This window comes from Carassius gibelio, chromosome A1 (genome assembly GCF_023724105.1).
Source record: "Carassius gibelio isolate Cgi1373 ecotype wild population from Czech Republic chromosome A1, carGib1.2-hapl.c, whole genome shotgun sequence".
NCBI lineage: Eukaryota > Metazoa > Chordata > Actinopteri > Cypriniformes > Cyprinidae > Carassius > Carassius gibelio.
Window position 1 is genome coordinate 18,651,760 of NC_068371.1, and position 13,529 is coordinate 18,665,288.

Genomic DNA, 13,529 nt, shown 5'->3' on the forward strand with positions numbered 1-13,529 from the left:
ACCGTTGGCTCGATCGACTTGAAAATTGGTATGCAGTGTCTTGGTCTGAAGGGGCACAAGTACCTATGAGGACATTTGCATATCTCAAAAAACATGGCCGCCATTGGCCAAACAATTTTAAGCACCTATTTGAAAGGGTTAACGGATGTTGATCGGAACGAAACTCACTGGGTACGTTCGACTCATGAACCTTAAGGTCTGTAAGAATTTTGAAAGAAATCGGCCACTAGTTGGCGCTAACGAGTTTTATGGCTCTGTAATCACGTGGTGTTTCACATATCAACACAATATGCATATCATTTGATAGATCTCCTCATAATGCACAACTTTGCCTCAAGAACCATTGCTGTCAATCAAATCGTTCAATTGTTATTCACAAATATGTTAAAAACCTACTTTTGCGAACTTGTCCTAGATTTTTTGCCCGATCAGAACCAAACCACTGCAGTAATATTCTGTGGACTCTCTAGATCAATAATTATCAAAAAAATGTTGAATTTTGTCCTTTGGTTAGCTGTAAAGGGGTAATTTAGAAAAAGGGGTGTGGCCAAACATACCCCAAAGCCTATAAAACCTAAACGAAAACTCAAAACTTTATGAAACTAGGTGAAATCATGTAACAGGTGACTCTCAACAAGGCTGCAAAGTTTCATGGAGATTGATCCATAGGTGGCGCTATAACAGTAGAAAAGGTCTCATAACACAAGATTTAGATGGTAAATGGCCTAAAACTGTTTGAAAATGCACATATATTCACTCAAAAACACTAAATCTTCATATCATATGATAGATCTCCTCATTCTGAAAAACTTTGCCTCTGGGACCAATTTTGTCAATAAATCTGTTAATTAAATATTCAAGATTATTTGAAAAAGTTACTTTGGCAAAGTATTCCAAGGCTTTAAGCTGAAAATCAATAAAACCACTGAAGTACAATTCTCTAGACTCAGAAGGTCAATAATTATCAAAAACATGTTGAACAATTGCATTTGGACAACTATAAACCAGTAATTTTATAATATGTTATTTGCATAGTGTACACAAAGGCCTATTAATACAAACAGAAAGCCCACAAATTATCAAAACTGTGTAAAATAATGCATAATTTCATTCTAAATGAGCATGCCATATTTAAGAGATATTGGGCAAAAAACACTAAGAGTTAAAAGGATTAACACATTGATGTATGAGAAATTGCCATTTATAACCACTAGATGGCAGCGGAAAACCACTAATGGGCTCATTCAGCTAACTTAAACTGTACAGTTGAAAGGATGTAATGCCTAAACAATACAAAAAACACTCTTACAACATTTCAAATCTCATTGAGTTAAAGTTTTCCATTTTGTTCATTCAGACATATCAGTTTTTAAAATTTTGCCACATTATGATTACAGTGAAACCTGAAAATGACATCTAAAATCTTAAAAACGAGTTTAATCATTTAATTTCAGTGTGTGTGTCTGTCTGTTAGCCTATTCCCCATTTTGGATGTGTTTAACGACCATCCATATATGTCCAGGTTGGCTCTGACCACCTAAGATGCCTTAAGTGCTTGAACCCCGTAAATGCTGCTTGCAGCTTTAATTATTATTATTATTATTATTCTTCTGCCCTAGAACTGAACGTGCAGCCCAAACCGTAAGGCGTAGAGAGCTGAAATTTGGACAGATCGTAGAGCTCAATTTGGGGAGAACTTATCAAAGTCTCAGCCCAATCGGCCTAACGGGGGCGCTACAGCGCGAAAAACAAAAATTTTGGACATTTTTGGCCGTAAATCGTATACCGTTAGCCGTAGACTCAAAAACATGGCATTGTTGCAATCCTTGGGTTAGCCCGAACAAAAGTGCACGGCGCCTTTTTGGGGTCTACGATGCACCGTTTTCTCGCAAAATCGAGCTATATCCGAAACCTACTTTTGCGAACTAGTCCTAGGATTTTCAACCAATCAGAACCAAACCACTTCATAAATATTCCCTGGACACTCAATATCAATAATTATTAAAAAAAAGTTGAAATTTCAATTCTTACGCGAAACAGTACGCCAAAAAGCGTCTATGCTAACGTTAGCCAAATACTATTTTGACTATAACTCTTGAACGGAATGAGATATCTTCACCAAACTCGGTACACATATGTATGAGCTCAATCTTTGGTCAAATCAAAAAAATTGCGCATCTCTGCCACTTGGGGGCGCTATAAGATAGAAAAAACACATAAATTGCTATAACTAGGCAACCGTTGGCTCGATCAACTTGAAAATCGGTATGCAGTGTCTTGGTCTGAAGGGGCACAAGTACTTATGAGGACATTTGCATATCTCAAAAAACATGGCCGTCATTGGCCAAACAAATTTAAGCACCTATTTGAAAGGGTTAACGGATGTTGATCGGAACGAAACTCGCTGGGTACGTTCGACTCATGAACCTTAAGGTCTGTAAGAATTTTGAAAGAAATCGGCCACTAGTTGGCGCTAACGAGTTTTATGGCTCTGTAATCACGTGGTGTTTCACATATCAACACAATATGCATATCATTTGATAGATCTCCTCGTAATGCACAACTTTGCCTCAAGAACCATTGCTGTCAATCAAATCGTTCAATTGTTATTCACAAATATGTTAAAAACCTACTTTTGCGAACTAGTCCTAGGTTTTTTGTCCGATCGGAACCAAACCACTGCAGTAATATTCTGTGGACTCTCTAGATCAATAATTATTAAAAAAATGTTGAATTTTGTCCTTTGGTTAGCTGTAACCGGGTAATTTAGAAAAAGGGGTGTGTCCAAACATACCCCAAAGCCTATAAAACCTAAAGAAAAACTCAAAACTGTATGAAACTCAGTGAAATCATGTATCAGGTGACTCTTAACAAGCATGCAAAGTTTCATGGAGATCAGACCATAGGTGGCGCTATAACAGTAGAAAAGGTCTCAAAACACAAGATTTATATGGTAAATGGCCCCAAATTGTTTGAAAATGCTCATATATTCACTCAAAAACACTAAATCTTCATATCATATGATAGATCTCCTCATTCTGAACAACTTTGCCTCTGGGACCAATGTTGTCAATAAAGCTGTTAATTAAATATTCAAGATTATTTTAAAAAGTTACTTTGGCATACTAGTGATAGGGTTTCAGATGAAAATCAATAAAACCACTGAAGTACAATTCTGTAGACTCTGAAGGTCAATAACTATCAAAAACATGTTGAACAATTGCATTTGGGCAACTATAAACCAGTAATTTTATAATATGTTCTTTTCATAGTGTACACAAAGGCATATTAATACAAACAGAAAGCCCACACATTATCAAAACTGTGTAAAACAATGCATAATTTCATTCTAAACAAGCATGCAAAATTTAAGAGAGATTGGGCAAAAAAAAAACAAAACACTATAACAGTTATGTTTAAAAACAGTGTTGCTTGAGTAAATGCAATTTATAACCTCTAGATGGCAGCGGAAGACCACTAATGGGCTCATTCAGTTAAGTTGAACAGTACTGTTGAAAGGATTCATGAATTCATCCCAAAACATTAAAAATGTAACTGTTATAACATTTTAAATCTCATTGAGTCAATGTTTTCCATTTTGTTCTTACAGATATATCAGTTTTTACTATTTTGCCACATTGTGATTACAGTTTAACCTGAAAATGACATCTAAACTCTTAAAAAGAGAAGACTTGCAATAAGTTTATTGTCACCTATCACTTATTTCAAATACCTATATCTGCAACAAAATGTTTGTGCATGTATATTTGTGTCTTTCTGTGTGTGTGTGTGTGTGTGTGTGTGTGTGCATATGCTTATAGAGTATACATATATTAGTCTAATCATTTACTTTCAGTGTGTGTGTCTGTCTGTTAGCCTGTTCTCCATTTTGGATGTGTTTAAATGTCATCCATGCATCCAGGTTGGCTCAGACCACCTCAGAGGCCTTAATGTGCTTGAACCCCGGTAAATGCTGCTTGCAGCTTTAATTATTATTATTATTATTATTCTTCCGCCCTAGAACTGAACGTGCAGCCCAAACCGTAAGGCCTAGAGAGCTGAAATTTGGACAGATCGTAGAGCTCATTTTGGGGAGAACTTATCAAAGTCTCAGCCCAATCGGCCATACGGGGGCGCTACAGCGCAAAAAACAAAAATTTTGGACGTTTTTGGCCGTGAATCGTAAACCGTTAGCCATAAACTCAAAAACATGGCATCATAGCAATCCTTGGGTTAGCCCGAACAAAAGTGCACGGCGCCTTTTTGGGGTCTACGACGCACCATTTTCTCGCAAAATCGAGCTATATCCGAAACCTACTTTTGCGAACTAGTCCTAGGATTTTCAACCAATCAGAACCAAACCACTTCAGAAATATTCCCTGGACACTCAATATCAATAATTATCAAAAAAAAGTTGAAATTTCAATTCTTACGCGAAACAGTACGCCAAAAAGCGTCTATAGTAACGTTGGCCAAATGCTATTTTAACTATAACTCTTGAACGGAATGAGATAACTTCACCAAACTTGGTACACATATGTACGAGCTCAATTTTGGGTTAAATAGAAAAAATTGCGCATCTCTGCCACTTGGGGGCGCTATAAGATAGAAAAAACACATAAATGGCTATAACTAGGCAACCGTTGGCTCGATCGACTTGAAAATTGGTATGCAGTGTCTTGGTCTGAAGGGGCACAAGTACCTAGGAGGACATTTGCATATCTCAAAAAACATGGCCGCCATTGGCCAAACAATTTTAAGCACCTATTATTATTCTTCCGCCCTAGAACTGAACGTGCAGCCCAAACCGTAAGGCCTAGAGAGCTGAAATTTGGACAGATCGTAGAGCTCATTTTGGGGAGAACTTATCAAAGTCTCAGCCCAATCGGCCATACGGGGGCGCTACAGCGCAAAAAACAAAAATTTTGGACGTTTTTGGCCGTGAATCGTAAACCGTTAGCCATAAACTCAAAAATATGGCATCATAGCAATCCTTGGGTTAGCCCGAACAAAAGTGTAGGGCGCCTTTTTGGGGTCTACGACGCACCATTTTCTCGCAAAATCGAGCTATATCCGAAACCTACTTTTGCGAACTAGTCCTAGGATTTTCAACCAATCAGAACCAAACCACTTCAGAAATATTCCCTGGACACTCAATATCAATAATTATCAAAAAAAAGTTGAAATTTCAATTCTTACGCGAAACAGTACGCCAAAAAGCGTCTATAGTAACGTTGGCCAAATGCTATTTTAACTATAACTCTTGAACGGAATGAGATAACTTCACCAAACTTGGTACACATATGTACGAGCTCAATTTTGGGTTAAATAGAAAAAATTGCGCATCTCTGCCACTTGGGGGCGCTATAAGATAGAAAAAACACATAAATGGCTATAACTAGGCAACCGTTGGCTCGATCGACTTGAAAATTGGTATGCAGTGTCTTGGTCTGAAGGGGCACAAGTACCTAGGAGGACATTTGCATATCTCAAAAAACATGGCCGCCATTGGCCAAACAATTTTAAGCACCTATTTGAAAGGGTTAACGGATGTTGATCGGAACGAAACTCGCTGGGTAAATTCGACTCATGAACCTTAAGGTCTGTAAGAATTTTGAAAGAAATCGGCCACTAGTTGGCGCTAACCAGTTTTATGGCTCTGTAATCACGTGGTGTTTTACATATCAACACAATATGCATATCATTTGATAGATCTCCTCATAATGCACAACTTTGCCTCAAGAACCATTGCTGTCAATCAAATCGTTCAATTGTTATTCACAAATATGTTAAAAACCTACTTTTGCGAACTAGTCCTAGATTTTTTGCCCGATCAGAACCAAACCACTGCAGTAATATTCTGTGGACTCTCTAGATCAATAATTATCAAAATAATGTTGAATTTTGTCCTTTGGTTAGCTGTAAAGTGGTAATTTAGAAAAAGGGGTGTGGCCAAACATACCCCAAAGCCTATAAAACCTAAATGAAAACTCAAAACTTTATGAAACTAGGTGAAATTATGTAACAGGTGACTCTCAACAAGGCTGCAAAGTTTCATGGAGATTGATCCATAGGTGGCGCTATAACAGTAGAAAAGGTCTCATAACACAAGATTTAGATGGTAAATGGCCTCAAACTGTTTGAAAATGCACATATATTAACTCAAAAACACTAAATCTTCATATCATATGATAGATCTCCTCATTCTGAAAAACTTTGCCTCTGGGACCAATTTTGTCAATAAATCTGTTAATTAAATATTCAAGATTATTTGAAAAAGTTACTTTGGCAAAGTATTCCAAGGCTTTAAGCTGAAAATCAATAAAACCACTGAAGTACAATTCTCTAGACTCAGAAGGTCAATAATTATCAAAAACATGTTGAACAATTGCATTTGGACAACTATAAACCAGTAATTTTATATGTTATTTGAATAGTGTACACAAAGGCCAATTAATACAAACAGAAAGCCCACAAATTATCAAAACTGTGTAAAATAATGCATAATTTCATTCTAAACGAACATGCCATATTTAAGAGATATTGGGCAAAAAACACTAAGAGTTAAAAGGATTAACACATTGATGTATGAGAAATTGCCATTTATAACCACTAGATGGCAGCGGAAAACCACTAATAGGCTCATTCAGCTAACTTAAACTGTACAGTTGAAAGGATGTAATGCCTAAACAATACAAAAAACACTCTTACAACATTTCAAATCTCATTGAGTTAAAGTTTTCCATTTTGTTCATTCAGACATATCAGTTTTTAAAATTTTGCCACATTATGATTACAGTGAAACCTGAAAATGACATCTAAAATCTTAAAAACGAGTTTAATCATTTAATTTCAGTGTGTGTGTCTGTCTGTTAGCCTATTCTCCATTTTGGATGTGTTTAACGGCCATCCATATATGTCCAGGTTGGCTCTGACCACCTAAGATGCCTTAAGTGCTTGAACCCCGTAAATGCTGCTTGCAGCTTTAATTATTATTATTATTATTATTATTATTATTATTATTATTATTATTATTCTTCCGCCGTAAAACTGAACGTGCAGCCCAAACCGTAAGGCCTAGAGAGCTGAAATTTGGACAGATCGTAGAGCTCAATTTGGGGAGAACTTATCAAAGTCTCAGCCCAATCGGCCTAACGGGGGCGCTACAGCGCAAAAAAGAAAAATTTTGGACATTTTTGGCCGTAAATCGTATACCGTTAGCCGTAGACTCAAAAACATGGCATTGTTGCAATCCTTGGGTTAGCCCGAACAAAAGTGCACGGCGCCTTTTTGGGGTCTACGACGCACCGTTTTCTCGCAAAATCGAGCTATATCCGAAACCTACTTTTGCGAACTAGTCCTAGGATTTTCAACCAATCAGAACCAAACCACTTCATAAATATTCCCTGGACACTCAATATCAATAATTATCAAAAAAAAGTTGAAATTTCAATTCTTACGCGAAACAGTACAGCAAAAAGCGTCTATGCTAACGTTAGCCAAATGCTATTTTGACTATAACTCTTGAACGGAATGAGATATCTTCACCAAACTCGGTATACATATGTATGAGCTCAATCTTTGGTCAAATAAAAAAAAATGCGCATCTCTGCCACTTGGGGGCGCTATAAGATAGAAAAAACACATAAATGGCTATAACTAGGCAACCGTTGGCTCGATCGACTTAAAAATCGGTATGCAGTGTCTTGGTCTGAAGGGGCACAAGTACCTATGAGGACATTTCCATATCTAAAAAAACATGGCCGCCATTGGCCAAACAAATTTAAGCACCTATTTGAAAGGGTTAACGGATGTTGATCGGAACGAAACTCGCTGGGTACGTTCGACTCATGAACCTTAAGGTCTGTAAGAATTTTGAAAGAAATCGGCCACTAGTTGGCGCTAACGAGTTTTATGGCTCTGTAATCACGTGGTGTTTCACATATCAACACAATATGCATATCATTTGATAGATCTCCTCGTAATGCACAACTTTGCCTCAAGAACCATTGCTGTCAATCAAATCGTTCAATTGTTATTCACAAATATGTTAAAAACCTACTTTTGCGAACTAGTCCTAGGTTTTTTGCCCGATCGGAACCAAACCACTGCAGTAATATTCTGTGGACTCTCTAGATCAATAATTATTAAAAAAATGTTGAATTTTGTCCTTTGGTTAGCTGTAACGGGGTAATTTAGAAAAAGGGGTGTGGCCAAACATACCCCAAAGCCTATAAAACCTAAACGAAAACTCAAAACTTTATAAAACTCAGTGAAATCATTTAACAGGTGACTCTTAACAAGCATGCAAAGTTTCATGGAGATCAGACCATAGGTGGCGCTATAACAGTAGAAAAGGTCTCAAAACACAAGATTTCTATGGTAAATGGCCTCAAATTGTTTGAAAATGTTCATATATTCACTCAAAAACACTAAATCTTCATATCATTTGATAAATATCCTCATTCTGAACAACTTTGCCTCTGGGACCAACGTTGTCAATAAAGCTGTTAAATAAATATTCAAGATTATTTTAAAAAGGTACTTTGGCAAACTAGTGATAGGGTATAAGATAAAAATCAATAAAACCACTGAAGTACAATTCTCTAGACTCTGAAGGTCAATAATTATCAAAAACATGTTGAACAATTGCATTTAGACAACTATAAACCAGTAATTTTATAATATGTTGTTTGCATAGTGTACACAAAGGCCTATTAATACAAACAGAAATCCCACAAATGATCAAAACTGTGTAAAATAATGCATGATTTCATTCTAAACAAGCATGCAAAATTTAAGAGAGATTGGGCAAAAAAAACAACAACACTATAACAGTTATGTTTAGAAACACAGTGTTGTTTCAGTAAATGCAATTTATAACCACTAGATGGCAGCGGAAGACCACTAATGGGCTCATTCAGTTAAGTTGAACAGTACTGTAGAAAGGATTCATGAATTAATGCCAAAACATTAATAAATTAACTGTTATAACATGTTGAATCTTATTGAATCAATGTTTTCCATTTTGTTCAAACAGACACATCATTTTTTACAATTTTGCCACATTGTGATTACAGTGAAACCTGAATGACATCTAAATTCTTAAAAACTAGTTTAATCATTTAATTTCAGTGTGTGTGTGTCTGTCTTTTGGATGTGTTTAAATGTCATCCATACATCCTGGTTGACCGAGACCACCCCAGAGGCACAAAGGCCTATTAATACAAACAGAAATCCCACAAATTATCAAAACTGTGTAAAGTAATGCATGATTTCATTCTAAACAAGCATGCAAAATTTAAGAGAGATAGGGCAAAAAAAAAACCCAACAACAACACTTTAACAGTTATGTTTAAAAACACAGTGTTGTTTGAGTAAATGCAATTTATAACCACTAGATGGCAGCGGAAGACCACTAATGGGCTCATTCAGCTAGTACTGTTTTTATGAATTCATGGCAAAACATTAATAAATTAACTGTTATAACATTTTAAATCTCATTGAATTGATGTTTTCCATTTTGTTCATACAGATGTATCAGTTTTAACAATTTTGCCACATTATGATTACAGTTTAATCTGAAAATGACATCTAAACTCTAAAAAAGAGAAGACTTGCAATAAGTTTGTCACCTATCACTTATTTCAAATACCTATATCTGCAACAAAATGTTTGTGCATGTATATGTGTATCTTTGTGTGTGTGTGTGTGTGCATATGCTTATAGAGTATACATATATTAGTCTAATCATTTGCTTTCAGTGTGTGTGTCTGTCTGTTAGCCTGTTCTCCATTTTGAATGTGTCTAGCTGTCACCCAAACATCCAGGTTGGCTCTGACCACCTCAGAGGCCTTAATGTGCTTGAACCCCGGTAAAATGCTGCTTGCAGCTTTAATTATTATTATTATTATTATTCTTCCGCCCTAGAACTGAACGTGCAGCCCAAACCGTAAGGCCTAGAGAGCTGAAATTTGGACAGATCGTAGAGCTCATTTTGGGGAGAACTTATCAAAGTCTCAGCCCAATCGGCCAAACGGGGGCGCTATAGCGCAAAAAACAAAAATTTTGGACGTTTTTGGCCGTGAATCGTAAACCGTTAGCCATAAACTCAAAAACATGGCATCATAGCAATCCTTGGGTTAGCCCGAACAAAAGTGTACGGCGCCTTTTTGGGGTCTACGACACACCGTTTTCTCGCAAAATTGAGCTATATCCGAAACCTACTTTTGCGAACTAGTCCTAGGATTTTCAACCGATCAGAACCAAACCACTTCAGAAATATTCCCTGGACACTCAATATCAATAATTATCAAAAAAAAGTTGAAATTTCAATTTTTACGCGAAACAGTATGCCAAAAAGCGTCTATAGTAACGGTGGCCAAATGCTATTTTAACTATAACTCTTGAACGGAATGAGATAACTTCACCAAACTTGGTACACATATGTACGAGCTCAATCTTTGGTCAAATCAAAAAAATTGCGCATCTCTGCCACTTGGGGGCGCAATAAGATAGAAAAAACACATAAATGGCTATAACTAGGCAACCGTTGGCTCGATCGACTTGAAAATTGGTATGCAGTGTCTTGGTCTGAAGGGGCACAAGTACCTATGAGGACATTTGCATATCTCAAAAAACATGGCCGCCATTGGCCAAAAAATTTTAAGCACCTATTTGAAAGGGTTAACGGATGTTGATTGGAACGAAACTCGCTGGGTACGTTCGACTCATGAACCTTAAGGTCTGTAAGAATTTTGAAAGAAATCGGCCACTAGTTGGCGCTAACGAGTTGTATGGCTCTGTAATCACGTGGTGTTTCACATATCAACACAATATGCATATCATTTGATAGATCTCCTCATAATGCACAACTTTTCCTCAAGAACCATTGCTGTCAATCAAATTGTTCAATTGTTATTCACAAATATGTTAAAAACTTACTTTTGCGAACTAGTCCTATATTTTTTGCCCGATCAGAACCAAACCACTGCAGTAATATTCTGTGGACTCTCTAGATCAATAATTATCAAAAAAATGTTGAATTTTGTCCTTTGGTTAGCTGTAAAGGGGTAATTTAGAAAAAGGGGTGTGGCCAAACATACCCCAAAGCCTATAAAACCTAAACGAAATCTCAAAACTTTATGAAACTAGGTGAAATCATGTAACAGGTGACTCTCAACAAGGCTGCAAAGTTTCATGGAGATCGATCCATAGGTGGCGCTATAACAGTAGAAAAGGTCTCATAACACATGATTTAGATGGTAAATGGCCTCAAACTGTTTGAAAATGCACATATATTCACTCAAAAACACAAAATCTTCATATCATATGATAGATCTCATTCTGAAAAACTTTGCCTCTGGGACCAATTTTGTCAATAAATCTGTTAATTAAATATTCAAGATTATTTGAAAAAGTTACTTTGGCAAAGTATTCCAAGGCTTTAAGCTGAAAATCAATAAAACCACTGAAGTACAATTCTCTAGACTCAGAAGGTCAATAATTATCAAAAACATGTTGAACAATTGCATTTGGACAACTATAAACCAGTAATTTTATAATATGTTATTTGCATAGTGTACACAAAGGCCTATTAATACAAACAGAAAGCCCACAAATTATCAAAACTGTGTAAAATAATGCATAATTTCATTCTAAACGAGCATGCCATATTTAAGAGATATTGGGCAAAAAACACTAAGAGTTAAAAGGATTAACACATTGATGTATGAGAAATTGCCATTTATAACCACTAGATGGCAGCGGAAAACCACTAATGGGCTCATTCAGCTAACTTAAACTGTACAGTTGAAAGGATGTAATGCCTAAACAATACAAAAAACACTCTTACAACATTTCAAATCTCATTGAGTTAAAGTTTTCCATTTTGTTCATTCAGACATATCAGTTTTTAAAATTTTACCACATTATGATTACAGTGAAACCTGAAAATGACATCTAAAATCTTAAAAACGAGTTTAATCATTTAATTTCAGTGTGTGTGTCTGTCTGTTAGCCTATTCTCCATTTTGGATGTGTTTAACGGCCATCCATATATGTCCAGGTTGGCTCTGACCACCTAAGATCCCTTAAGTGCTTGAACCCCATAAATGCTGCTTGCAGCTTTAATTAGGGGTTCAAGCACGCAGTGCTGAAACCCTATTGTATCTGTTAGGATTTTTATTAGGGGTTCAAGCACGCAGTGCTGAAACCCTATTGTATTTGTTAGGATTTTTATTATTAGGGGTTCAAGCACGCAGTGCTGAAACCCTATTGTATTTGTTAGGATTTTTATTATTATTAGGGGTTCAAGCACGCAGTGCTGAAACCCTATTGTAATTGTTAAGATTTTTATTATTATTATTATTCTTCCGCCTTAAAACTGAATGTGCAGCCCAAACCGTAAGGCCTAGAGAGCTGAAACTTGGTCAGATGGTAGTAGTCCTGCTCGCTACTCAGATACAAAAAACCGGCCCAATCGGCCTAACGGGGGCGCTACAGCGCAAAAAACTAAAATTTTGGACATTTTTGGCCGCAGGACATAAACCGTTAGCCGTAGACTCAAAAACATGGTATCATTGCAATCCTTGGGTTAGCCCGAACAAAAGTGCACACCTGCATTTTTTGCTCTACGACGCACCGTTTTCGTGCAAAATCGAGCTATATCCAAAACCTACTTTTGCGAACTAGTCCTAGGATTTTCAACCAATCGAAACCAAACCACTGCAGAAATATTCCTTGGACACTGAATATCAATAATTATCAAAAAAAAGTTGAAATTTCGGTTCTTACGCGAAACAGTACACCAAAAAGCATCTATGCTAACGTTAGCCAAATGTTATTTTGACTATAACTCTTGAACGGAATGAGATATCTTCACCAAACTCGGTACACATATGTATGAGCTCAATCTTTGGTCAAACAAAAAAAATTGCGCATCTCAGCCACTTGGGGGCGCTATAAGATAGAAAAAACACATAAATGGCTACAACTAGGCAACCGTTGGATCGATTGACTCGAAAATTGGTATGCAGTGTCTTGGTCTGAAGGGGCACAAGTACTTATGAGGACATTTGCATATCTCAAAAAACATGGCCGCCATTGGCCAAACAATTTTAAGCACCTATTTGAAAGGGTTAACGGATGTTGATCGGAATGAAACTTGCTGGGTACGTTCAACTCATGAACCTTAAGGTCTGTAAGAATTTTGAAAGAAATCGGCCACTAGTTGGCGCTAACGAGTTTTATGGCTCTGTAATCACGTGGTGTTTCACATATCAACACACTATGCATATCCTTGGATAGATCTCCTCATAATGCACAACTTTGCCTCAAGAACCATTGCTGTCAATTAAATCGTTCAATTGTTATTCACAAATATGTTAAAAAGCTACTTTTGCGAACTAGTCCTAGGTTTTTTGCCCGATCTGAACCAAACCACTGCAGTAATATTCTGTGGACTCTCTAGATCAATAATTATCAAAAAAATGTTGAATTTTGTCCTTTGGTTAGCTTTAAAGGGTCAA

The 13,529-nt window shown here is 36.6% G+C and overlaps 2 long non-coding RNA genes across 14 annotated transcripts in view; one reads left to right on the top strand and one right to left on the bottom strand.

Moving 5' to 3' along the window:
* LOC128011454 (uncharacterized) overlaps window positions 1-13,529 on the bottom strand; it is a 181,752-nt gene that overhangs the window by 158,754 nt on the left and 9,469 nt on the right. For 2 of the 13 annotated variants that reach the window (XR_008182701.1, XR_008183243.1), the window contains exon 1: window positions 126-401. The exons of 7 other annotated variants lie outside the window; for them this stretch is intronic. This is a non-coding gene — a long non-coding RNA (uncharacterized LOC128011454). Of the gene's footprint in view, window positions 1-125; window positions 402-2,427; window positions 2,576-7,856; window positions 8,005-10,738; window positions 10,888-13,529 lie in introns of those variants that run through there. 4 more of the 13 variants (XR_008183742.1, XR_008183746.1, XR_008183721.1 and 1 more) reach the window with 4 other exon arrangements.
* LOC128015573 (uncharacterized) overlaps window positions 1-13,529 on the top strand; it is a 124,577-nt gene that overhangs the window by 66,578 nt on the left and 44,470 nt on the right. The window lies entirely within an intron of this gene.